General features: G+C 39.3%; 1 long non-coding RNA gene across 1 annotated transcript; it reads right to left on the bottom strand.

Annotated features, from left to right (window-relative positions):
• Positions 1–100: 100 nt before the first annotated feature.
• LOC146567162 (uncharacterized) lies at positions 101–25,221 on the bottom strand. Its single transcript, XR_014893885.1, has 2 exons — positions 20,774–25,221; positions 101–1,080 (listed from the first exon to the last, which is right to left on the bottom strand). It is a non-coding gene; the product is annotated as an uncharacterized LOC146567162 (long non-coding RNA).
• Positions 25,222–25,623: the final 402 nt, after the last annotated feature.

Here is a 25,623-nt window from a genome sequence, read left to right as displayed (position 1 = left end):
AAGATGAAATAAAAAGCTCATTTGAATCAACACAGATATAACAATTTATGTAAAAATGCTTTGTAGATTTGTGATTTACTTCAGTGATATAGACAACATATATCATTCATATTTGGACTTTATTTCTGTTAGATCACATTTTATGAATAAACTGCAATTTGTTTTTTGCCATTAAAATCATATGACATGGATGGAAAATCTTTTTTACCTTGAACAAATAGAAATTAAAGTTTTTCACCATAAATGATGTTTATTTCTTTGAACTGTCTTCCTTGGCAAGAAGACCTTTCAATTTGACCATTGCTGGCATCAATATGTATTTCTCTGCAATATGCAGCTGAGATAGAGTGTGAGGAAACTATGGAATGGTTCTTGCAAGATGGAGGGTAAATGTAAACAGTACTACAATTTCCACACTTATTACCCCGAGTGGACCCAAACACCACACATGTAATGTAAATATGTAGGCGAGTGGGTGGCTACGGTGTGCATTCATTGAAAATGTGTTTTTGTCACGTTCTTCACAGAAAGTGAGCCAAGGCCGATGAAACTGATGGTGAAAAACTGACTAAATGAGTCATGTAGATTCATTTTCAATTTTCACTAAAATACAAGGGTTAAGAACTTTGATAAAATAAACTTAATAAACTTTAATCACAGTGAAACTTTAGATGCATCTACTCACCATTAACTAAGAGCTAATAAATATGAATGTATGTTAATTGCAGCTACTTGGCTGAGTGGTTTTCCCTTAAAAGTCTTGTAATTACTGCTTTTTGACAGTGAGTAGGAAAGCCATCTGTGAATTTTAACCTAATATGTTTTGCACAACATGGGGCCTCATGGCATGGTAGTACCACAAGAATGGGAACTATTTAACTGTCTTCCAGAAGCTAATTCATCAGGTAACACACTCATGTTGGACAAAAAGGCCTGGCTTGCAGTCTCCACTGTGATACATCCCAAAGGTGTTCTTTCAGGTTCAGGTCAGGATTCTGTGCAGGCGAGTCAAGTTCTTCCACACCAAACTCATCCATGTCTTTATGGACCTTGCTTTGTTGGAACAAGAAGAAGCAAACCCTGCAATCACAAAATTGGAAGCAAATAATTAAGAGTTACCGTCACTTGAAGTAAGGGGGCAAGTCCAACTCCTGAAAAACAATCACACTTTGCACTTGGCACAAAGCAGTCAGACAAGTACCATCCTTCAGGCAACTCCCAAACCCAGACTCCTCTATGGGATTCCCAGATGAAGAAGCATGATTCATCACTCTAGAGAACACATCTCTGCTACTGCTCTATAGTCCACTGGCAGTATGCTTTAGACCAGGCAACTCCAGGCCTCAAGTGCTGGTGTCCTGCAGGTTTTAGATGTGTCCTTGATCCAACACAGCTGGTTCAAATGGCTAAATTACCTCCTCAACATGTCTTGAAGGAGTCCAGAGTCCTGATAATGAACTAATCGTTTGATTAAGGTGTGTTCATCCAGGGTGATATCTAAAACCTGCAGGACCCCAGCACTCAAGGCCTGTAGTTGCCTACCCCTGCTTTAGACCATTGCCCTTGGTGATGTAGGCCTTTGATGCAGGTGCTTGGCCATGGACACTCATCCCATGAAGCTCCTTTACACAACTGCCTTGACCTAATCTGAAGGCCACATAAAGTTTGGACATCATTCTTTTACAGATGTTTGCAGAAGCTGTCTGCATGCCTAGGTGCTTGATTTTATACACCTGTGGTCATGGAAGTGACTGGAACACCAGAATTCAATGATATAGACGAGTATGTGAGTATTTGAAGTCTCACAACATGCAGTAAAAGCAAATCTTTGTGAAAGTGGAAATGGAACTTAATCATCACAACACTGGTATGATCCGGAACATAATCAAGCCTGCATGGAAGATAATTAATGGACATAACTATAATAGTTATTGACAAAACCTTATTCTAGAAAGGAGAAATATTTATTTAGGAATATAAAACAGGAGACTTGAGGTAGAAGTCAGTATAAGTCATTCACATAGTTTGTAGATATATGTGCTAAAAGGGTTATATCTAAGGAGATTATTGAGCAGAGTTTTGATGTTGATTTGATGTTAATTGTGCACCTTTACTATTTTTGAGGCTGCAGGCTTGAAGTTTATACCCTGTGAGCTTAAAAGGTGCCCCAAGGTATTATTTATTTATTTATTTATTTTCTCTTAAAAATTTATAAGCCAAGTTATTTTAATATTTAAGATGTTTGTATTGTATCTGTTTCTGTTTACTTAGTGGCAGGCCTCTTTTTCTCTGCTGTTGATGTCTACATTTATCACCGCTAAATGTAGACCAACAGAAGGGCATAAAAAATTAGCAACTGATGTGAATTGCACACAATATCACTGGGAGCAGAGGGGCTGCAAACGCAAGTAGGTCATCTTTAGGTTATAAAGACTGTCTGGCCTACATTGCACCTGTATGAGAGACCCTTTTAACAAAACATCCCTATTAAACTTTCTCAAACTGCTAACTACTCGAGTATGTACTGTTATGAATCGCATATCTATCTTTGTGGCTTTTGTCATTTCTTTTTCTTTCTTATCATATTTGTGTTGGTTGGTTTTGTTGTTATGATTTTTTTTCTGTCTAAGACACCTGTTACACAACTGGCCACAGAAGAGCAGAAGAGCCACAGAAGAGCAGTTGGCAACTGCCTGATAACCACCCATTGCTAGGGAAAAATAGGAAAAAATGAGAGCTGGCAATGATGTGTCAATGTGAAGTCAGTGAAATCATGCAGTTCCTGAGCTTGTTGAGTGATCCTTGGTTCCACCAGTCACCAGGGAAATGTATATATTTCTGCCCCGGTTGACAAGTGGTTGCAGGAGTTTGCTTGCTGTTGTGTTTAATGTGATGACTGTGCTCAGTCTAATAAAGCTTTCAGCAATTTTGGGCACACATGTTATTTTCAGCTCTCTCTTTCTCTCTACCACAACAGACTAATGCAGCACCCGCATCAAAGCAGCCACAGCCCCAGTCCATCTGTCAATCTCCCGCTCCCTTCTCCTCTCACTCATAAAAAAGACCCCGAGATAGTTAAACTCTTGCAGCATGAGCTCATCCCTAACCCAGAGTAGGCACCCCACCCTTTTCTGGTCTGGATAGTGACAAAAAGAAGGAGATTGCAGATGCAATCGGTGGAAATTAGCTTTTTCTGAAGAGTTCAGCCATCAAAGAGACGCTCAGAGTAGCACTGTTAGTCTTCCACATCGAAAGGAGCCAGTGAACTGGTTCGGGCATCTCCATCTCAAAAACCCTCCAATGTGGCTGAATTACAAGAATTCTGCAAAGGGGCCAGAATTCCTCCACTGTGCCGTAAAAGACTCATTACAAGTTATTGCTAACACTTGATGGGAGTTGTTGCTGTTAGGTTTAGGGGCCATTAATAATAAACACTTTCATTTTGAAACTGCAGTTTGTGTCTAATATTTAAATTTGTTTGATGATCTGAAACATTTATGTGTGACAAACATACAAAAAATAAGAAATCGAGAAGTGGCAAACACTTTACTCTATATATATATTTTTAAAACATCACTGTTCCCACATCAACTGTTTGTACCCACTCATATCTGTGTAAAGTTAGTGTTTTTGCATGCATTTATGCGTTCAGCCAACACAGAAAAATATCTTCTTTGTTTATGACCTTTTGCTTGAGGTATAGTAAGAGTGTAAAAAGCAGTGAAAATATGGGCTTTAAAAGCAAACAGAATTAGCTGAAAGACTCTAAAAGGGGAACTGCAGGCTCAGGTATTACCCCATGTGACTTTGCCATTATAAACATCGCTATATGCATTTAGTCAGTGTAAATACCATTTATACATCTAAACAAAGAATGGCAACATTAATTTTGTTACTCTGTGTTTCTATGTTTTAAGTAGTTGATGCCAGTATGTAAATTCAATGCAGAATACTAAATAAGTAAAACAAGCGATAAAAAGTGAAAAAATGGCAACCAGCCAGTGTAGAGAGTGGAAAAAGGGCTAAAACACATCTCTCAATGCAGTGAACATATCTGACTGCTGGAAACAAGAAGGGAGTAATCCTCATTACCTATGCAGCTGTGTGGGCTGAGTTATCCCTTCGGTTCTGCACTAATTGCTCTGAATCAATAAAACTGTTTAATCCAAAGGAAAGGTTCCCTGTCACATTCAGGGTACGATGACCTTGGGAGCCCTTTGCGTCTGAGAGATGAGACACACGTGTTTTTTCCTCCTTTTTTTATTCTATAGGAATCACTGACTTGAGAGAGACAGGGGTGAGACAGGAAGACAGACAGGAGATAAAGAGGGAGGATACATTTTAAGTGATCTCCTTCGAAGCAGCATGCTTTTGTTACATGCCTCAAGGTGTCACTTCATAATTGAATCCACCCTTTTGTTCTGTGGCGAGGCCGAGGAGGCTCGAGGACAGCCTGAGGAGGAAGACGTGAACACCTCAAACGCCTGCAGGCCATGGTTTTCTCCCCACTGATAACTCTGTATATGAGCAATATCAGCCCCAGATAACTCTCCACGGAGACAGGCTCCTAATGGAAACAAGTTAATATGCATCTCAATGGGAAAATTATAACATAGTAGAGAGAATTGTCACATTATAATTATGAGCAGTGAATGGGTAGAAAAGGAACCCTTCAGGTTTCGTGACTGAATCCGCTCCTGCTCCAATTACATTCTCGACAGGCTGCTGTCCATTCATGCACAACCACAAATTATTGTCATTTTAGTCCCAACTGCTATAATTATAATTCACATTGTGACAAAACTTTAAAATAGGATGAGACAGGCAGTGATGGTGTTTCCAAAGAGAGCGAGAAATGTGGACTGAACACATAATTATTTGTTTGTATATAGAAGGGAAAATCAATACCAGTGTTAAAGAACTGCATTAAAATTCTTACTTAGGGAAGGAAACACAACTGTTTCCGGTAAAATGTATGTAAAGTATTAGAAGTGAAAGGGGGGGAAAAGAGAAACCCGAGTCATCTGAGAGCATTAATGAGTTCTGGGAACAAGGATCTGTATTAGTTGCTGTTTCTTTATATGAAACATTGGCTACTTTTAACTCTTTTGGGCTGAGAGAAAGAAAAAACGTAGAATTGAACATGCTGTTATCGGCTTGGCCAGCTGTATGGAGGCAATGCTGTATGCAGGATTTACACCCATCTCTCAAGCTCTTTATTCATTTACGACAACTGTTACAATTTCTGCCTGAATTATGTCCTTCAGGAGAAACCTGATAGCTTGAGAGAGCTGAAAATTTCTGATCCTCGAAACAACCATTACATGCTGTGCCTCTGTGTATCAACCAGTTTTACATTATGGCACAACATCGTGGACAAAAATGATACTATTGATAAGCTGGATGAGGCTATATCCCTCGTGAAGCCAGCTACTGATTTGACCAATGAGACGCTGATAGGCCTGCTGGACGCCACCATGCCGAGTTATCGATTAGCATACACCTATTAGCTTGGCTTGTCATTGGAATGATAATAGCTAATTATATTAAGTAAAAAAGTAAAGGGTGCTCTTCTTGTCTTGTGTTCTACTGGCACATTAAAGCCAATACGCTACCACCAGCTGTGCCTTATGTTTCTATGGAAACTCATTTGCTCTCTTTTCATTCTCCTTCTTGGGGTTTTCTTTTAATATTGTAGGGTCTATATAAAATTGGAAGTCCATGAGATGAACCTGAAGAAGATGGAAAATAATAAATGTAAACTAAAAAAAATGAGATCACAAAGAAGGTTTGTTTCAGATGGAAAAAGAGTGTGATTTTATAAAAATGCAAAATGAATTTTTTTCAAGTAAGCTCAAAAAATAACATTAAATACACTACTTGAGTAAATGTATTCAGTTACTTTCCAGGCTTAACTTTTGCATTGCTTTTGGTGAAAATGAGCAAATCTGGATTCAGTAAAGGCAACAAAAGAAAACAGAAGAAACATACTCTATGTATTAAAATCCTTGTCATTTTCTTGGCACATTATATATGCCACATACAAAAACCTCAGATCAAAAATTCAGTCTTGACTTTGCTTTCAAGGTTATCCGTACTCAAACAGATGAATGATTCACTTCTTTACTGTACAGGTCGTGAATATTCGTCATATTTTACCCGACTTCTCCAGAGTAAAAAAGGGGATAAGAAAATGAATTTTCCTTGATCCAGTCCAGCCTCATTCCAAGGCCAAATTGGCTATTGATCTCCGTCTCTTTGTCTATTAAGGGAAAGCCTTGCATGCCAAAATTGGTCACCACCGTGACGGCTGCCCATATCTCAGTGCTGATTGATTCTGTGCAGGCTGTGGCTGGCCGAGCCAAACCAAGGTTGATGGGAGAGGGGATGAGGTTGATGGGAGAGGGGATGAGGATGATTGTCTGCGGTTACTGTCAGCCTGGCACTCAGTGCACATGATCAGTAGAGCGGGAATCCACACAGACCAATCCTTTTGCCTAGTTTCCTTGGCCCAGCGTTCCCCACACCCTCTGTGTTTCTGCCATCAGTTTAAAGGAAATGGATACAGAGAGGAAGGTTATTCCATTCATTCTTTTGGAGGGACTTGATGCAATCAATAGTGTCAGAGTGGAATGATGGCGCAGTGACTAAGGCAGTGCAAGGACTTAGGCTGTGGTATTGTATAAGGAGGCAGAAGAAAAGAAAATCCCCCACTGTGAGTCAGTAAGAGACCAACAGTCACTATGATTGCTCTTTTCTTTGAAAACTCTTCATCTGTGCCTTGTGGCTTTCACTGGTTTGAATAAGAGGTGATTGATCTCAAAATCCCTCTGAACTTAAAGCTATTTCACACAAGACCTGCATTTTTATCTGAGTTCTGACATGCAGGTGTCTTCCAGGACCCTGTATCGCACTGCTTTTTGGATTTGGTGATCGGTAACTGCAAAGCACGCCCACCAAGGAAGCTGGGTGTGCCAAGAGATATAATGGGATTAAAACATTTTAGCTCATGTTTCTACGATATGCCTAATGATGTTGAATAACATCAGATCTCAATTTAACTTAAAATGTGATATGGTTTTTGTTTTATGTTTTTGGTTAATGCAACATGACTCGATTATTAAGTCTGTTATGGAAAATCCATTTGGGAATGTGACTAACCAGGCACATTGTTTCAAGTAAAATCCTGAGATGCTTTTTATTTTATTTCTACAGTCTCTTACATCATTTTAGAGCAATTTTTGTCTGCTCTTCTTTACTTCAATGACTTTAATGACTTGAGTTCATTGAGGTTTGAATGTACTCATTTACCCACAGCTCTCTTAAGATTTTGCAAAAGCTTTTCAACGTGGTTAAAGTCTAGACTTTGAAAAAGGCTCACTTATCCATTCTGCTGTATATTTGCTTGAGATCATTGTCCTATTTAATAACCCAGTTTCAGACAAGCTTTGGCTGTGACAGATCGCATTACTTCTGACTCTAAAAAACTTTGGTATACAGAGGAGTTCATGACTGACTCATTGACTACAAGGTGCCCAGGTCCTCTGGCTCTAAAATAAACCCAAATCATAACCCCCCCATCACCGTGCTTGACAGTTGGTATGAATGTACCTTCACTGACATTAACATTTGACATTAACATATGATAAATGGGGCCTTTAAATGTTACATTTTTGATTAAAACGGTAGAATGATGGATTTGAAATGGTTTGGAAATTACCTTATGAAAAGCAATGAGCACCAAGAGTTCTTTGTCGAAGACTTCTGCAGTCTTTCCTCATCAGCATTGCGTTAACAAACACCTGAATGCCCCAGACCTACAAACTGTCAAAACTTCTGCTTTTATAGAGGTTTTATTAGCAGCACCTGGCAGGTGCCTTCCATTTAAATTATTTTTAAGCATTAAGGATGTACTTAGTTGTTTACATTCTGCTTCTGCATTTTGACTTATCTTTGGTTAAATAATGACACAATGTGATGTCACATGTTACTGTTCATCTTACATTTAAAGGCTATATGCTTTTGTATTATGTTCTGATACTTTAAACCCCAATGATACAAATCGCATTAGGAAACAATTGATAATAATAAATATAAAATATTAGCTGAGTTACAAGATTCTAAAAGTAATTAATTACTTGAAAAGTAACTATTGCGTTACTTTAAAAAAAAATGTTTAACCCTCTGGGATCCAGGGTATAATTGGCCATTTTTGACTACTTTTGATTTGTCCTCTGCATTTCGCCTTTAAAAACTATTTACTTGCCTTGTTTAGTATCATTCTTTTCAGCACAACCTCACATGTTTGAATTTACAGTTACGTTTTCATTTTGACATATTGTATTAATGCAATTGATCTAAAATCAGCCAAAAAACATAAAATCCTTGCAGAAAAAGTTATATTTTTTACTATTTCAACCACAAACTTGTTTATTGAATCATATTTCATAACTTTGTTTGCACATTGTTTTGTGTGACTTCTCCTTTCCAGGAGATAAACCAGAGTTGCAGTTTAAATGGTGATCTTGATTGACTACAACTGACAGTTTAAAAAAAAAAAAGCCCAAAATTGTCATGACATTCATGCCCATGATGAGTGTATGTAAACTAATCACCACAACTATGCATGTGGTGTGCAGATAGTATGCAGCATGCTTGTCTCTGCTGCTGGAAACAATGCAGGTGAGAGTGAAATGGAAATTAAAGTGGGTCTATTATGTTCAACTAAATCACCATATGTTTGTACTACTACCACTGTGGTAGCTTTGCATGATTCATTTGTTCAATAATAATCCTTCTTTTTCTTATACTAGGACTCAGTGCAGCTCTTTGGTTAAACCATTTCTGCTCTTCTCCCTTTAAGAAACCCCCCATTTACAGCCAACTTCTAATATGCTGCTACTGGGTTTCCTGACCATATTAAGGATACCTTTGCATATTCTTACATATTTAGAAGACAGAATTAGTTTAATTCTTTACTTTCCATTTTTTATTGGGTTGTCCAAAAGTGTTTTCAATAGAAAACTTCACTGTCAAATTATAGGTGTAGCCTTACTAACAAGTAATACTACTTCATTGACTGGCTACCCTCCTAGTAAATTCTTGCACTATTTTATTTAATTTATAAAGAACGTTAGTCATGAAATATCATTAAATGACTTAACTGTCATGGAAAACCAACGAACCACATAATGTTTGGGGTTTTAGGTTTAGTTCAGAGAAAATTAATTCTGTCATTTGGTGATGGCGTGCCTGTCAAGGCAAATGGTCTGTTTCTGAAATGTCAAATGAAACACTGCAACCTTTTGAAAGGTTAGGCATAACAAGGGAAGCCTTACTGTACAACCCCCCAAATGTCTGACAAACAGTTTGGTTCCAACACAAGATTAACCTCCCTGCAGACTGAAGGGCATATAATAAAGACATCAAAATGGGTGCAGATCATAAACCAAGTCAGATGAGTCTTAATCACAACTACAATATTAATGCCTGCTCCTAGGTATCAATAAATCACGGGTAACAGTGATGGTGGCTGCTGAATTTAAATGATATCTCTGTGCATAATTTGATTTTCCCAAACAGCTGCTCAGGGTAATGTGGAGGACTTTGTGGGAAGGTGATGGAGTGAGCTCTGGAGAATCCAGCAGCGGAGGAGAAGGCATCCATGAGATGGCCTACAGCTTTATGAGAATGACTAGAATACTGGTCTGATTTAATAACTTTTTTGAATTAGGGGATGTGGTATAATCAATTTGGGCTCCATGTGAGATGGCTTCTTTTGTTTTGATGGAAAAGGGGAGCTTTAAATGAGATGAGATTAAGACTGTGTAGCTGGAATTACTGTGTACTGCAGGTCAAATCCTCACATTACCCTCCCCATCTCACGAAAACAAACACACCTGCAGTCGCTTTGCAGTGTCACGGGGCATAATGAGGTTTGTTTTCAACTTCCATCTCTGCGGTGCCGTGTTTGCAAAACATCTAGTGGAAAAAATCAATTGATGAGGTTGGTTCTAAAGTGAGATGATCTCTCATTAAAAAACAAATCATGGATTTCTCCAAAATGAAGGTAGGCTTAGGCTTATTTTGTGTGTATATATATATATATATATATATATATATCTCACCGTCAAAGAGAAAGGCCTGGCTCCTGCTGCCACCGCCCAGAAAACCCCTTCCAGGCTGTCCAACTACTACACTATTTGTAGGTATAATATATATATATATATATATATATATATATATATATATATATATATATATATATTATATGACAGCTGCTTTAAAGCTACACTGAACACTAAACATTGGGGTGGATAAATTCTGTATTGCTAATGGAAAATGAGTCACTCATAACCAGTCAACACTGAGGTGATAGTGACAATGGCTGAAGCTGTTGTGGTTATAAGGACAGCCAGAGGGGATGCTGTTTTGCTTTCCACTAGTGGTCCAAAAGTACAAACCAAAAAGTACAGATCACATATCAGCTTTATATAAGAAAAAGACAATGAACATTTAAAAACAACAACAACACAAAAACAAAACATGGCTACGACATTCAGAGACAGTGCTTTACAAATTTAATAGACCACCAATCCTAAAATGTAAACATCCATCCATCCATCCATTTTCATCCGCTTTGTCCGGGGCCGGGTCGCGGGGGCAGCAGCCTAAGCAAAGAGGCCCAGACCTCCCTCTCCCCAGCCACCTCCTCCAGCTTATCCGGGGGAATACCAAGGCGTTCCCAGGCCAGCCGAGAGATATAATCTCTCCAGCGTGTCCTGGGTCTGCCCCGGGGCCTCCTCCCGGTGGGACATGCCTGGAACACCTCACCCAGGAGGCGCCCAGGGGGCATCCTTGTCAGATGCCCGAACCACCTCAGCTGGCTCCTTTCGATGTGGAGCAGCAGCTGCTCTACTCTGAGCCCCTCCCGGATGGCCGAACTTCTCACCCTATCTCTAAGGGAGAGGCCAGCCACCCTTCGGAGGAAGCTCATTTCTGCCGCTTGTATCCGCGATCTCGTTCTTTCGGTCACTACCCACAGCTCGTGGCCATAGGTGAGGGTAGGGACGTAGATCGACCGGTAAATTGAGAGCTTCGCTTTTACACTCAGCTCCCTCTTCACCACGACGGACCGGTGCAGCGTCCGCATTACTGCAGCTGCAGCCCCAATCCGTCTGTCGATCTCCGGCTCCCTTCTCCCATCACTCGCGAACAAGACCCCGAGATACTTGAACTCCTCCACTTGGGGCAGGAACTCATCCCCGACCCGGAGTGGGCACTCCACCCTTTTCCGGCTGAGAACCATGGCCTCAGATTTGGAGGTGCTGATCCTCATTCCCGCTGCTTCACACTCGGCTGCGAACCGCTCCAGTGCGAGCTGGAGGCCCTCACCCGATGAAGCCAACAGAACCACATCATCTGCAAAAATCAGAGATGAGATTCTGAGGCCACCAAAGCGAAAGCCCTCCGCCACTTGGCTGCGCCTAGAAATCCTGTCCATAAAAATTATGAACAGAACCGGAGACAAAGGGCAGCCCTGGCGGAGCCCATCACCCACCGGGAACGAGTCCGACTTATTGCCGGCAATGCGAACCAAGCTCTTGCAACGGTTGTATAGGGATCGAATGGCCCGTAGCAATGGGCCAGACACCCCATATTCCCGCAACACCTCCCACAGGACACCCCGAGGGACACGGTCGAATGCCTTCTCCAAGTCCACAAAACACATGTAGACTGGTTGGGCAAACTCCCATGCACCCTCAAGTATCCTGGAGAGGATAAAGAGCTGGTCCAGTGTTCCGCGACCAGGACGAAAACCGCATTGTTCCTCCTGTATCCGAGGTTCGACTAACGGACGAACTCTCCTTTCCAGCACCCTGGCATAGACTTTCCCAGGGAGGCTGAGGAGTGTGATCCCCCTGTAGTTGGAACACACCCTCCGGTCCCCTTTCTTGAAGATGGGGACCACCACCCCGGTCTGCCAGTCCACAGGTACTGCCCCTGATCTCCACGCAACATTGCAGAGGCGTGTCAACCAGGACAGCCCTACAACGTCCAGAGCCTTCAGGAACTCGGGGCGGACCTCATCAACACCAGGGGCTCTGCCACCAAGGAGTTGTTTAACTGCCTCAGTGACCTCGCCCCCGGAAATTGGCGGGTCATTCCCCTCATCCCCAGACTCTGCTTCCTCCTCGGAAGACGTGTCAGTGGGATTAAGGAGGTCCTCGAAGTATTCCTTCCACCGCCTGACAATTTTCTCAGTCGACGTCAGCAGCGCTCCGCCAGCACTATACACAGTGCAGGTAGAGCACCGCTTTCCCCTCCTGAGACGTCTGACGGTTTGCCAGAATCTCTTCGAGGCAGTCCGAAAGTCTTTATAATGTAAACAATCAGTTTGAAACCATAAATAGTATTTTTGCTTTTTATTAGGCAAATAACAAACTGAATTTTAAACATTTTTATCCCCAAATTTGAGCTAACACACTGAACTTCTCTGAGAAGCCAGAAATTCATCAAGAATAGTTTCCAACCGGTAAACTACATTTTCTCTTCGGTTTCTGTTATAGTATGTCTTTTATGTCCTCTGTCCTATTGTCCCTTTCACTTAAAATATTAATTTTAAGCATGATGGCTGATTAGTTCAGTATGAAATGTAGTGCTATGAAAAGGATTTTTTGAGTGTGATCCCACCTTATGATATAACTCAAATTTACAAGTTTTGTATTTTTCTCTCCAATATCCACGCAGCACTTTCTATAACAGAGTGATTCAGCTCTGCTAGCACAAGGACAGATATAGGAAAGCTTTCATAACACATGCAGTGATTCTTTGCAACACAATGGAGCCGCTTGGCAGAGCCTCATAAGCTCTTTAATTTGAAAAATTCTGCTTTGTTGATTTCAAAATATTCAGTTTTACTTGCTGTATATCATTATCGTCATTGCTGTAACAAAAGCTTATCCTACCTTCAATGGTAAACTACCTCCCTGATGTAGGTGTACTGCAAAGCAAGTTCAATATATCAGGTGTTCCTTGAATCAGCTGGCTTAAAGACAGTCAGAGATAACAGATGTTATATGTCAAAGTATCCCTGAACCCTTAGTTGGCCCTGATCCATCCATTGGGATGTGAGTGTGTGAATCACATGTATCAATGTGTATGTGAATGAGGCTTAGAAAAGCACTTTAAGCGGTCAAATCAAGTAGAAAAGCACAATTTAGATACAATTTATTCTAAAATGAGCTCTGAATCTTTCAACTTAAGTATTAATTAACATGGTGATCTAGCCAAATAAATGGAAAGCCACCATTGTGACACTTTATTTAAGGAAAGCACAGCTCTAGAACTTTCTGCATGCACAATCATCCAGGTATAGAAATCTTAAATTGGACTAGTGACAAAGCATTTCTCCCACATCTTGGACATTGGCACAAGATATTTTTTCAAATATGGCTTGAATGAATGTCACAGCAATGGTCATTCATTGTCCAAATGTTTGTTGGCTAGTTAAAAGCTGTTATCACCTAAATCTGCAGTCTCTGTATACAGTGGTGTTCTTGAATCTTAAAGCTCATTTTTGTTTGTTTGGTTTGTTTGTGGGGGTTTGTAGACAATGCTAACATGCTAAACACATATTTAAAGCATCAGTCTGTTTCTGGTTTATCAAATAGCTGAGTGAAATGTACATTTCACTGTCTGCAAAGCACCAAATGTTGCCAGACAGATGGCAGACAGTGAAGTTTGAGCTTTTTCAAATCAAATGCTAAAATCAAATACTGAAAACTGGAGTTATCTTCATTGAGTGGAAGAAAACACTACACCAAATAAATGGTCATGTTCTTTTGTTTGTGTCAGATGTTTGAAAAAAATAGAGAAAAAAATACCATGACAATTTTATAAGTGTTTATGTTTTTTCTGCCTCAATACACAGTTTAAAAAAACAAAACAAACACTGCTTTTTGCCAATTATATTTCTATTATATATCTATATCTATCTATATCTATATCTATCTATATATCTATATCTCTCTATCTATATCTATCTCTATATCTATCTCTATATCTATATCTATATATCTATATATCTATATCTATATCTATATATCTATCTATATATATATATATTATTTTGTCATTTCTTCAACAAAAATAATTATCCTATAACAGCTCTGGGCGCTTAGTTTGAGATACACAAAATCTTAATTATGTTTTTTCTTCTTTGCATGAAGAATTGATTATCTGCCTTCATTAAAGATCAAATTTAACTGTATCACCTCACTCGATCCAGTTGGAGATAAACAGATCAATAACAAGCAGTTGACTCTGGATCATTTTCAGCAGCCTCAACATATTTAGTGTGCTTCACTAACATACCCACAGCCATGTTTTAGTTTCTTTTAGAATTGAGTTTCTTTATGAAGCACTCTTTACTTTACAAGCTGTGGTTGTAACTATTGCTGCTAATACCACACTGCTATAAAAAACAAACAAATAAAACAGCTTTGCCGCCTCTACAAAAAGGCATAATTTCTGAAAATAATTTTACGCCTTGGATCTTTTATTTTTTGACGATATCATCTTGAAAACCTCTTTTTTTCCGCTGGGAAATGTAGCTATTTAAAACACATTTTTGCTTTAAGAACTAATGATTTCATTGTTTTTCAGTCTTTTCATTGTGTGTGAAAAATGGCTTCTAAATGTCCTGTTCATGAAGATATTACGCCGCACTCAACTTTATTCCAAATCCAATCTCGTGATTCAACATATCGATAAGTTTTGTGTGCTGCTGCGGAAAGATGCAACAAAGCAAATCACATTGCATACAAACATGTCTGCAAGATCATTAATAGCACTGCAGATGCGCCAAATTGAAAATGGAATACAGATGGGTTTTCGCACAGTTCATTACTTAGATTGCCTTCTGAGAGCAGAATTGTGGAAATACAGTCTGCGTGCATTGATGAAACTTGTACTGTACGGCCAAAAGAAACTACCTTCTGCTGTGGCTCTGAGGACCACAGATGGGGCTGAGAGGCAGTGTAATGTAGAGGTTCTTTTTCTTATTGTTGCATGTTCATAGATTAATTTACATGGTTAAAGAAATGAGTTATGTTTGTTGTGATTCTATGTTAGATATCCCTCTAATCCGTGGAGTGTTGATCAGTAACTACTGTATATAGCATTTATACCGAAAATCAAAAATGCATTACAGTATGCACTGTATGCACTGTAATGAAAGTTAGCAAAAGCAACACAGAATACATCTGTCTGAATCACAGGGAGATAAAACTGAAGATGCAAGAATTGAAGTAAAGGTAGCGAATAAGAGGAGGGTACTGATGATTTTCACTGGTACGGACCAGAATGGCCATGATTAGAATTAAGTACATCTGAGGAGACAGCTCACATGTGAATGTAAATGGTAAATGGCCTGCATTTGTATAGCGCTTTACTCAGTCCCTAAGGACCCCAAAGCGCTTTACACTACATTCAGTCATTCACCCATTCACACACACATTCACACACTGGTGACAGCAAGCTACATTGTAGCCACAGCTGCCCTGGGGCGCACTGACAGAGGCGAGGCTGCCGGACACTGGCGCCACCGGGCCCTCTGACCACCACCAGTAGGCAAACACGGGGTTAGTATCTTGCCCAAGGATATTTGGCATGCAGCCAGGAGGCAGCCTGGGATCGAACCACCGACCTTCTGGTTAGTGACTGACCTGCTCTGCCACCTGAGCTGTAGCTCAGGTGGCAGAGCTGTAGCTGTAGCTCAGGAGGTGTAGTGGGTATATCGCAGAGGATGCTGAAAACGTTCATGGATTTAATGAAGGAGGACATGCAGAGGGTTGGTGTGGCAGAGGAAATTGCTAGAAAAAGGTTCAGATAAATGCAGGTATGACACCAATACTGAACAGAGAGTGCCACATAACGGAAATAGTCTAAAATACGGAAAGAAATCATAGAGTAAAGCTTTTAGTATCAGGAGCTTCTCACAAAACTATCAATTTTTATAATTAGTGCAAACTTCCATTTACAGAATAAAGAGAAAATTAATTTATCACAGCCAGTTTAAATTTCTTGGATAATGTTGAAAATTAGGTTGACACTTCAGTCTCTTCAGTGGGGCTCTAAGTTTTGTATCATCCTTTGCAGGGAGAAGGTAAAGTCAAGCACCTTAATGCTTTCACACTGCATGTAACAAATTATCTTCTGTTACCTAATGATCAGTGTCCATTTACATATGAGTGCAACTTACACACTAAGCACATTTGTTTTTGGAAACTGAACTGCTCATTCAGAACTGAACTGTTGAACATCAGCTTTAAGAAGATTCACATTTCTTCTGAGTGAGAAGCTGCCATTCATAAGACATTAAACAGCAAACTGAATTGAGTTTATTTCACTCGTCGCGCACGTTTCCTTTTTATCAAAATGTAAGTCACAGGAATCATCGCGTTACACCTCCGACCCTGAATCGAAGTAAAGAGCACTACTGAGCCTGGTGTCACAGTACGGCTGTGTGCAGGCAAAAGTAGGACCCAAAAGCAAACTCACAGAGACAAAAGGTAAACTCAAAAAACACAGCTTTATTGCTGGCGTGGAGTGGGACACGAAAAACAATACAAAATAAACTAAACTGGGAAAACTAAAGCACAAGGAGCCACAGGGAAAAATCACACAGCTATGATGGAGACTACGACACTGACAAAGAGAAACACAGGGCTTAAATACACAGAGGGATAACGAGGGAATGAGACACAGAAGGAGGGCACAGCTGGGAGAAATCAGGACTGGACGAGACAGAGACGCAAAACTAGAAACACTCACATGAGGCATGGACCTTCAAAGTAAAACAGGAAGTATCACACAGAGACGCGAACTAGACACAGTGGAGACAGCAACTAAGAAACAGAGACAAACCATAAGGCAGAGGTCTAAGAACCAAAATACACAGAGGGAAATACTCAGCTTTGAACACAAGAGACTAGACTAGAGGGAGTAACAAAAGACCAACCATGAGAACATAATGCACAATGCAGGGTGACAGAAAACAAGAAACTCAAACATGCAAAGACACACCATAAACAGAACAGAGGGGGCACAGAGAGACATGAAGGGCAGGGGAGACTTAACATGGGTTGAAACACAAGGGGGAACTAATAAGCAAATCAACATAGGAGGCCTAATGAGCTAAACATACTATAAACATCAAAATGAACTAAAACTCAAAACACTGGGTCCTAAGACCCAGGATCGTGACACCTGGCTTTACTTGTCTTTTTTTTTTTTTTATTCAAATATTTTATGTACAAATTACATGACACTGCAATTCATGTTCTTTGTAAATGAAGTCTGTTATTCTCCAGCTGCTGTTTGAATAAATGGATCAGAAAAAAAAACATCCGGTTGGAGTCTGCGGTCATATACCTGGTCCAGCCAGTTGAGAACCAGCCTACATGTGTTGCTTGTTGTTGTTGTTTTCGTATTTAACTTAAAGTAGTTAAATGTGGGTTAAATTTCAAAGGGGAAATAAATCATGTGATCTGCAATTAAAAGTCATCAGTGGACTTCTTGCTGTGGCAGTGACATCAGTGTTTCAGCTTTTACACCAGCAATTTTGTGGCACCACTCCTTAAATGAGTATATCAGAGGGAAGAGCTCAGCTTGAGGGGTTTGAGCATGTGCAGAGGAGGGATAGTGGATATACTGGCCAAACAATATTGAGCACTGAGCTGCATGGCAGGAGGAAAAGAGCAGAGTCCAAAGAAAATAAAACAGCATCGCTTAGAGAAGTCCTCTACTCTGATTATGATGATGCATCTCATCAATATTAGGTCTGCTGTTTTCTGTGTTTTAATATCTCTAACATTTATATGCTTCACCTGGAAGATCAACCTCAAGTCTACTCATCAATCACTGACTATAAAGTTTGCAGTAAATAATAGTTACACTTAGCTGAGCTGTGCATCAACTTTGAATGTTGCGCCTCCAGCGTGTTATGGGATGACATTTTCTCCTTTCCCTTCTTAAAGGATGGCCCAACGTATCTGCTACAGGAATGAAAAGGAACCCACTAGAGTGTATTTCCTCAGCATTTCACTCAGTGAGGAACTTCCTTTAATAGCAAAATGTCTCTCTGGTTCTCCTACAGCCAAAACCATTACTTTACATTATGAGCTTGTTAAATGGATAAAAGGGTCTTCTGATGTTTAATGAAGCACTGTCCTTCAACCAAAGAGTGAGTGCACTTTACAAAATAAATATTTATCTGCCTTTACTGCTGTAGAATACTTCCTTTGACTGGCACTCTGGTTTGAGTCATAAATAAAGCCATAATGTCATAAAACTGCGCTCGGTGAGTACAAACCTAACTTTGGAGGAAAAGTCTTATTAAAGTGCATTTGGAGACAAAGTCACCAAACTTTTATATGAATGCTTTTATCAACTCTGTGTGCTATCTTGTGCCCCAGTGACCACTGAGTAGGTTATGGCTTTCTCCCAATTTACTTAAGCTGGGGAATGTGTTTTTAGCCCAGAATGGCTGCCATAAGGGATGCCAAGAACTAAGACTTACTTCCAAAAGGACCTCATTAATAAGGTGTTGTTTAAGTTGTTGTTTTGGTTTTTGGTTTTTCATTCATACCAACACTGATTTAGAACCACAGATTCTATATATGTTTTAGATTGTGAGAGGGAAACAGAGTACATGAAGAGAACATGCAAACCTTACACTGAAAGGCCACAGTCAGCATGTGGATTGAAGCCCAGAACCATCTTGCTGTGAAGTTGCAGAGCTCAGTGCACCACCATGCTTGCTTTCTTTGTCCATTTAAAGCTAATGGCTGGATGTATGGTGTACATTTAGCTAATCAGTAATGCAATGTTTTAGATTAATTTGAGATGCTATTTTATTATCTTGTTTGGCTTAAGTGGGGGCAGTTCTGATGTTCAATTTCCTTGATACTTAAAAGTGTAAATTATCAATATCACATATCAATTTATCTGATTGAGTTAATTGGCCACCACCATCGCTAAGCAGCATAACAAAGACATTACATTCGTGGAAATAAATTGTACGCTGTGTGGCCAAATGGTTGTGCCATTTGGACATGTTTCCCATCTTTGTTGTGATTAGTGTTGGGGTCGATACTTAAAAAAAAAAAAGTCATTATTACACACATTACACAGAACACTTTCCTTAAAGTATTGTAGCTGTTTATTTAATTATGACCAGAAAAAAGTAATTTATTATACTACTTGTTACATTACTTTCGCATTTCTCCGTAAAATGACCTGAAAATGTATTGTCTCATAATTACCACCTAAGGATTAAAAAAAAAAACAGATTACAGTCCCACACACTAACACAAGTCCCTATCCTAATGAAGACACAGATATGAGTTTTCTCTTAGTTTTTAAGTAAGAACACAAAGCTGACAAAGATGAAAACCAGCACAAAGAGACTTTAAAGTGATCGTTGCAGTGAGTTTACTGTAGAAACATGAACAGGTAGAAATGGAGGCTCCAACCTAACTTTTCATCGGTTTGTTACTATTCACTCAGCTCTAACGTCACTCTGGATTCTTAGCTAGCTTAATGTTAGCATGCACCATAGCAAAGTTAGCATGCTGTTTGTGAAGCTGCTTTCGAAGAGCCAAAGTTGTGATGGCAGGAACTGAACTACTGGAAACCAGGTAACTATAAGTACCAGTTCTTAATTCCCATCCTATGTGCAACACTCCGTACATTCTTCAGAGTCTTGGAAGTGAGGAGGAAAAAAATATATACAAATAATTCAGACATGGTAAAAATTATGTAAATGTTTTAATTCAAAAAAGACTTTTAGGTTCAAGTTGTTTTACATTATCATTGATAACCTCGGGGGAAATATTACCACTGTGTATGTCAGCAGTAAACAAACAACTGGAATCATGTTAGTTTTCAAAAGAAGTTGAAAGTTTACATCGTACTTTTGTGTAGGAGCTCTGTAACGGTCAGTGGAAATTATCAAGCTAGTCTTATATGGTGGAAACCATTTACAATACATACACTATTTGATCACAGCAGGAAATTGTTTCCGACAAAATAACCTTGAATAATACACTCTGCACAGCACCTGCTGAGCACCAAATAATGGATATCGCTCTCAAGAGCTCGTCGAGGAGAAGAACACAGAGTTTAAAAGGATAGATGAAGCTACTTTCAGCTGCTCCTTTGTCCCGAGGAGTCATCAGCAGCAGAGCGTCCTGCACATTTGACTTGGCAGTTTTACATCAGATGGCCTCTTGCATCCAAGAGGGATTTGTGAATCTTACTGAAACTAAACCAGCTACCTTTGGCTTGCCAAGTAAATGTGTAAACCACTACACTTTGAGGCGCACACATACTTTAAAAGGATGAAATTAAATATTTGATTTCCATATATCGACAGACTGGCGAACATATTTGAATCATCATAAAGATGAATGCAACAATACCTGTGCGCTCAGGGTTGTTGCATTTTTATGTATAAATATGACACTTTATTGCTTTATATTCTATGTTCAACCTAAATGTTTATCTCCTATTTTCATCGTTCAATACCTCTATTCTTCTTCTCTCTGCTGACAACCAGTATTGATCTTTAGACTTTCTCCACCTGTGCCTCCCATTTTGTCTTGCAGTGTTTACCACTGTGTGCCTTCGCTTTCCTCCATTTTGGTCCTCTCGGTGCACAGCCGTGTTCCTAAAATCCATTTCTTCACAACACCTCTGGGCTACTCACCTCCCTGGGGTGAGGTGAGCCCTGCTGTCATCATCCTCTCTCTACTTGTAATGCGGCTGAAAACTTCCCTCTCTTATCGGCAGGGTCTGAAGAGGCCTAAACACCAGGCAGAAAGATGGGATTTTAAATCGCACTCATTGAGGCATTCATCCAACACAGATTTACCACTCGGTGTACAAGTGCCTGCCTTCGTCTGGCAGCCCTGTAAAACAGTGGTAGCAACATATGTGCTAAAATCATGCCAGTTACAAGCCTAAAGCCTTTAAGACAGGAGATTCCTATTTATAACATTTATTTTGGTGACAACTTGGTCTCAAAGCAGCCAAGTAATCCATTTTCAGGTATTGCCTGTCAGTCAAATGGTGTGTGCAATGCTTTGCAATCTTCCCTCAGTTTTTCTGTCACTCAACGATTTTTTAGGTTGCTATGACTGCTCGTGCTTCTCTTCCATTTATTCCATATAAACAATGCTTCTGCTTCTGATAACATAAAAAGAAATTCTTTCTGTGAGCCAGGAGGATGTTTTTTTCCCTTTTTAAACAGAAAAGATCTCTCTAGCAGTAAATATAAAGGCTTTCATGTAGTGCCTCTAGCAGACAAGCTCTGTCCATAGATTTATTAATCAGAAATATGATAGATTTTTATTTCAAGAACAATGTTTAGCACTATTCCCAAATGAGATTAGTTTACAATGGCATTTTTCATTTAGTGCAAAATTAGAGTTTGGGGGTTTGTTATAGATGTAATGCAGTTTCTTCACATTGGCTGTTTACTTATCTTTTGGGGAAATTGTTATTCTTGTGGAACGCAAGGATTTTTTTTTTACAGCTAAATAATTTCAATCAAGCAGTTCACTGCTGTGGCTTATTAAAGATAAAGATATTTTTATTTTCCTTATTTTCTGTCGTGTTTATACTGCTGTGATGGTGGATTCTCGTATTAAACAAAGCCAATGTTTCAGATATTGATGCTAGCATATGTATTCTTGCTATGAGCAGCAATACTGCCAAGAGAGTGGTGTGATGCTCATAGCAACAGATTATTGTGTTGACTGTTTGATGTCAGTGAGCTCTCGTAACCTTTACAGTCACAGGAGTACTGTGAAAACTTTAAGAACAACCTATAGCAGCAATAAGTGGAAGTAACTGTTCTCTGTATGACTTTATCAGTGTCTCACATCATTGTGGAGAACCTAAATCATGCTGCCATGTTCTTTTTAGAAAGAAGAGCCTTTGTCCTGGAAGCCCTTCCACACAAACCCTACAAGTTCAGTGTATTTCTAATTTTACTGTCATGAACTTTGACATTTAAAGTTTTTTGACCTAAGTCCTGTAGAATCTGTGATATAGTTTTTTTTTTGTTGTTCCCTTTAGCAGTGCATTCTCTGAGGGTTCAAAATGTATAATGACAGACCCTCGTCATTCCTGTAGAAATGGTAGGTGTATTTGGTAATGTGCAAAAATATGAAAAATGACTGTATATGGTCATCACAGCTTAGACTGTCAACATGGAATCTTCTTTCTGTTTGCTGTTCAAACCGTCTGCACAAGGAGCAGCCAGTCAGAACAAAGATGGCTTCAAGTGTTTAAGCACCTCGTTTCAAACAATGAACTATGAATCGTCATAAAACTGTATTATTGCCAGGATCTTTACCTTATAATATAAAACACCTTGAGGCCACTGTTGTTGGGATTTAGTGCTATATAAATAAAATTGAATTGAATAATGCAAAGCTATTCTAGTAGAGGCCAAGAATAAAAACACTGAGCTGAAAATTAGCGAAATAACTTCCCTTTAAAACCAGCAGTTTCTTGCAGACATTGTTTTATGTTCAAAGCACTGGCCTTCATTTCAGTAACACTGCACTAAATAAACTTGAGCACTGTGCCACCAAAGTTTGTTACTTAACAAATGTAAGAGTTTTAACAAATACTAGCTTCAGATGAACTTTAATGATCTGTTTGGATCTGGACAACCTCTGAGTGGCTACCAATTTATTTGAAGCTAAAAAAAAATGAAATTGAGGACAACTACAGTGATCCAATCTTATTTCCTTGTGGGGAACCTTTGTGGCCTGGCGGTTGAAAAGCAACCTGTGTGCAAGACATTCTTGGTTTGATGCCAACTGGAGAATTTTGTTGAACATTATTTCACCTCTCTTTCCTCATTTTCTATTACCTCTGTTCAGCCTTGGAACAAAATGCTCTCAAAGACACTCCTGAAATACCACAAGTACACATGGTTATGCCAAGAAGCTGTAGCTAATTCAACAAAGATTTTGATTAACTCTTAGCCTTTCTTTTTTTTTTAACCCTTTAAAGCCGGTCAGAGCTGGCACGCTCTGTTTTGCCTAACTATTTTTAAATCCCAGTAGCACTGCAACCACATAAGCTAGCGCAATAATTATTTTTACATATGAAACCACAGGAGTTGTACTTACATCTTATGCCATCAGCTTGTCCTAGGTCACGGTTTCCTTCCATATATAGCTTTGCAAAAACTTAATAAAAAGCACTTGCAGCAACAAAAACACAATATTCCAGAAACACACTTTGCCGATCTGATCAGCTGTTCGTAACACTTCCTAGTTGGAATAGACGTCAGCGCGAACTATCGCATGTCCGCCATTACCTGCCCAAAACAGGAAGTGACGTCATTTCGCGGATATGTAGTTTTTTACCTTATATATGCCTATACAAGCATATACTGTTGTTTTTAAAGGTTATGTTTGACTTTATGACTTTCTGTGTCGTTTCTGGGATGCTTAGAAGTCAAATTGCACTGCTGGAAATAGTTTGTTTTGATGCATATGCTGCTTTTTTGCAAATTTGCATTATAATATTTATTTTTGTTTTTCCTGCAGTATATAAAAATTGGTGTATTTAAAAAATAAAACTATGAAGACACTCAAAATAAATTTCCTGTGATGGGAAACTGTTTTGTGCAACTTTTTTGTGTTTATAGTTTTGAGGGATAAGCCTCTTAAATTTCTCTAACTAGAAATATATGTTAAAAAAACAAAAACGATTTTAAATGTTTTTGTAGTTTATTGCACTTTTTTGCAATTTATGTAATTACTATGCACTTAATGCAGACATATTATTAAAATTTGGGCTATAATGGTTGTATTGATGTATAGCAACTTGAAATGCTCCCAAAAATGGCTCCACAGCATGTAAAAATATAATATAAGCTCTGGCGGACTTGGTTCTATGGTAGGTCTTAAAGGGTTAATATATATTCTATTGTTTTGTTTTCAAGCAGTACAACATATTTGTTGTTCTGCACTAAGATCCAAGAAAATATTTAAAATAGTACAAACTAAGAAAAGCCAATAAAGTTTGTTACCAGTTAGAATTTACATAAAGTTTAAACATCTAGCTTCTGCACCTGCCATTTTCAAAAAAGGAGAGAAGAATGCTTTCCTGAAAAAAATGTCTCTTAGAAACTGAATGATTCAGCAAATGCTGCAAAAATGTCAGTGAGTCCATATTCCTTTATCTTCATATTTCCACCTCATTGTTCACGATATTGGAATATGAGCAAAAAGGCAACATAAAATAAATCAGTACAGTTTAAAAGCTTAAAGCAGCACCGCATCACCTGCTGGCTACAGCCCAGGTTTGTTGCTGCTTGTCATCCCCACGGATCCTAAAGAGCCTCAGCTCCTGCACCTTCCATCCAGTATGATCCATCCACTGATCTGCTCACCCCAATCCTGACAGCAGGGTGTCCCCTCCTACCAGCAGAGTTTAAAGTGGGCCAGAACAATCCAGAACCTTCTCTTAATGAGCATTTAAATATGATAAGCAGATTAACGCATATTACTGTCAAATTAGTTATGTTTTTGCCTGCTGCAGCCTGGCAGTTGCTTCCAATGACAGCATGGAGATACTTGCTCAGTAACAAGAATCTAATGAAAACATCCTACAGCCCACTCACACCCTTTTTTTCTTCTCATCCCTGTGATGCATTCATGGTGCAGATGCAAATAAAATGGCTCGCAGTACTTCAGCATTTAGCTAGCGTCACATAAGAGGAGCAAGCGTAAGCTGAGTAAAGAGGTTTTTTTTTAGAGCCAGGTCATTTCTGATTCTGCTCAGTTTAGCACAAAATGAGTGTGTGAGCTCCATGTAAAGTCTATTTCTCAGAGAGAGAGAAAAAAATTAATGTGACAAAATCAGAAATGAGAAAGATGTAGGTAAGAGAGGACAGAAGAGGAAGATGAAAGATGATTTTCAAAGGTAAGGAGTGCTCTGCAAGTGAAATTGGCTAAACTGGAATTTTAAATCTTACATGTAACATCCTGTGTTACATGTAAGGGATAGGTTAATTGGATAATCCAAATTGTCACTAGGTGTGAATGTGCGAATGAATGTGAGTGCGAATGGTTGTCTGTCCCTGTGTGTTGGCCCTGCGACAGACTGGCGACCTGTCCAGGGTGTACCCTGCCTCTCGCCCTATGACAGCTGGGATAGGCTCCAGCGCCCCCCGCGACCCTAAAAAGGATAAGCGGAAGCGAATGGATGGATGGATGTATGGACATGTAACATCCTCGTTTGAGAGGTTTTAAATCAGATGTTGGCGCTATACATGATGAGTAGCTGAATACGTTTGTGAAACTTCCTTGCAAAACAAACTGAATTATACTAATTTTGTATTATTTTAAGGTTAACATACCAGGCTGTTCAGTGCAGGCTCCACTGGTTAGATCACAGTGCTGTGGTGAAGTTCACAGTGATTCATTATGCTGGGCTGGTACAGAGCAGGCTATTCATGGTCACTGTTAGGTTACATCAATTAATTGAAGCAATGATTTTAATTAGATTGAGATGAGACATTATATCTTG

This window comes from Mchenga conophoros, linkage group LG9 (assembly GCF_057382185.1).
Source record: "Mchenga conophoros isolate Kocher_MC1m ecotype Shallow Benthic linkage group LG9, M_conophoros_male_GT1.1, whole genome shotgun sequence".
In the NCBI taxonomy this organism is placed as follows: domain Eukaryota; kingdom Metazoa; phylum Chordata; class Actinopteri; order Cichliformes; family Cichlidae; genus Mchenga; species Mchenga conophoros.
The sequence above is the reverse complement of the archived record's forward strand: the minus strand, read 5'-3'. Positions and strand labels throughout refer to the sequence as shown.